Below are 2,500 nucleotides of genomic sequence, written 5' to 3' on the forward strand. Positions count from 1 at the left end.
GGAATGAAGATGAGATACCACAGAAGAAATTAGTCTTGACTGCAACCTCTATAGTGCTGATGGAAGGCTGACATAGCAGACGGCAGACACTCATCAGAGGGCCACAGTGGATGAGAAGGGTTCCAGAGCAAGATGACAAGGTCCAAATTCAAGTGTTCTGATGCCAGAGTGAGGATTTGGACTTTAGCTCTGCTAGAAAGCCAATGAAAAGTAACTAACAAACCAATTACATGCGTCTTCTCGGTCTGATTAAAGACCAGATGTATGTTTATGATGGTGGAAAGCACCTTAAGTTGCCTTGTGTATGAAATGCACTATACAAATAAAATGTGCATAAAATGTGTGTGTGTGTATGTGTGTGCAGGTGTGCAGGTGTGTGTGTGTGTGTGCTTGTGCATGTGTGTGTGTGTGTGCATGTGTGTGTGTGTGTGTGTGTGTGGTTTGTAATGCTCTCTGGTCTAACGTATATCTCTGCCAGTCTAAATGTCACTGGAAAGGTGTTAGCCCTCTGTCTCCTGCACTGTCTCTGACCGTTTGACAGCCCCGGCCAGTGAGAACCACCAAATACCTTTCATCTCACTTCTTCTCTACCCCTCCCTTATATTCCTCTTTTCACTTCTTCTCTCTCTCTCATCCCTCTCACTCAAGTTCAAGTTCAAGTTCAAGTTCAAGTTTCTTTATTTGTCACATCATTTGTGACTCCACTCCAACTGTGCTATCACATAGTGGTGTAATAATAAATTATAGAATAAAAGTTAAAGGTTGTATCTGCGATAGCGGGGATACGTCATTTCTGTTGATGTTCAAACAAAACTAGTCCCCCCTCCCTCCCGTACAATTAAAACTTTCCTAAACGCACATTTCGTCAGTTATTGGTTGAAACACTTTATTTTGCTTTTGAGTGGGTTACCAACCCTTGTTGGTAGCAATTGTTTTTCTGTACAAATCTCAGAGCCTAGGGTCCCTACAGAGACGCAGTTTGTTGACGGCCTGCTTATGGGGCAGGCAGCTAGCGGATCGTTAGGAAAGATCAGATGAATGTGATCATTTATGTTTGGGCCTTTTTTGGGCCTGAAATCGCTTATACAACCTTTAAGTTTAAAACATGAATAAATAAGAAGCTAAAATAAGGATAAAAAATATACCCCCAGACTACCCCTACCAATGAATACAATAAACCCTTGTACTACTAAAAGTGCTCACTAAAAATAGATCCAGGGCTTAAAGTGCAAGGTGCATTGTGCAGTTCATGAGGGAGGTGCATGTCATGGTTTGTTTCTCAGGAGCCTAACAGCTTGTGGATAAAAAACTCCTCCTGATTCTTTCTGTGTTAGACACGATGCTCCTGAATCGCTTGCCTGATTTCAGTAACTGAAATGGGCTGCTGCCGGGGTGGGAGGTGTCTTTTAAAATCCTGATAGCCCTACTCCAACATCTCTTCTGATAGTCCTACTCCAACATCTCTCCTGATAGTCCTACTCTAAAACATCTCTTCTGATAGTCCTACTCCAACATCTCTTCTGATGCCCTACTCGAACATCTCTTCTGATGGAGTTCGTTCAGGGATGGAAGAGCTGAACCGCAGCAACATTCAGCAGCACGGATGACCCTTTGGAGGGCCTTTCTGTCCTTCTCACAGCTGTTGCCATACCAGGCTGCCATTCTCTGTGTCAGGATACTCTCCACAGTGGCAGAGTAAAAAGATCTTAAAATGGCTGATTAGCCTTCTCGGCTGTAGTCTGGGTGTGAGCAGAGCAAGTGAGGTCCTCAGAGATGGCGACACCCAGATATTTAGAACAGCTCACCCGTTCTACTGGTGCCCCGTAGATGTAGAGGAGGGCATAGGAGTGCTGACCCCTCCTGAAATCCACCACAAGCTCCTTTGTTTTGCTGATGTTAAGTTGGAGGCAGTTAGTCTGGCACCATGATGCCAGTCTATCTACCTCCTCCCTGTGGGCAGTCTCGTTGTTGTCGGAGATGGACCCAAGCACTACTGTATCATCCGCAAATGTTATGATGGAGTTGGAGCTGTGCATGGCTGCACAGTCATACGTGTACAGGGAGTACAGCAGTGGACTAAGGCACACACCCTTGTGGAGCGCCTCACTCAACCTCTCTAACCTTCATCTGTCTCACAAATCAATTCAATTGCTTTTAGTCACTGTATTGGCACGACAGTTAAGTCACTGTTGACAAAGTACAAAGAAGAATAAATGAACACGTTCATTTGGAATCTAATATTAAGGACTAAAAGAAAGAATAGGCAAAGATATGTGAGTAGAGCAAATGAAGATCATACACAAATCAAGAACAAAAGCTTTAAATCGTCCCTTCATCAACATTACATCCCACACTCCTATTATTTCACCTGTAAACTGTTTAGCATGTTGTAAGTCGCTATGGCTAAATATGCGTCAGCCAAATGTAATGTAATGTAACGTGAATGAATGTAATGTAAGGTGTTGATATCAAGCAAATAGAATGTGCTGTGCTCTTTTGT

The 2,500-nt window shown here is 43.4% G+C and overlaps 1 long non-coding RNA gene across 1 annotated transcript in view; it reads left to right on the forward strand.

The window, feature by feature from the left end:
• The first annotated feature begins 2,374 nt into the window (after window positions 1-2,374).
• The window catches only part of LOC121695889, a 13,178-nt gene continuing 13,052 nt past the window's right edge, over window positions 2,375-2,500 (forward strand). The window contains exon 1 of the long non-coding RNA XR_006026194.1: window positions 2,375-2,454. This is a non-coding gene — a long non-coding RNA (uncharacterized LOC121695889). The remainder of the gene's footprint in view (window positions 2,455-2,500) is intronic.

This window comes from Alosa sapidissima, chromosome 21 (genome assembly GCF_018492685.1).
Source record: "Alosa sapidissima isolate fAloSap1 chromosome 21, fAloSap1.pri, whole genome shotgun sequence".
Classification (NCBI taxonomy): domain Eukaryota; kingdom Metazoa; phylum Chordata; class Actinopteri; order Clupeiformes; family Clupeidae; genus Alosa; species Alosa sapidissima.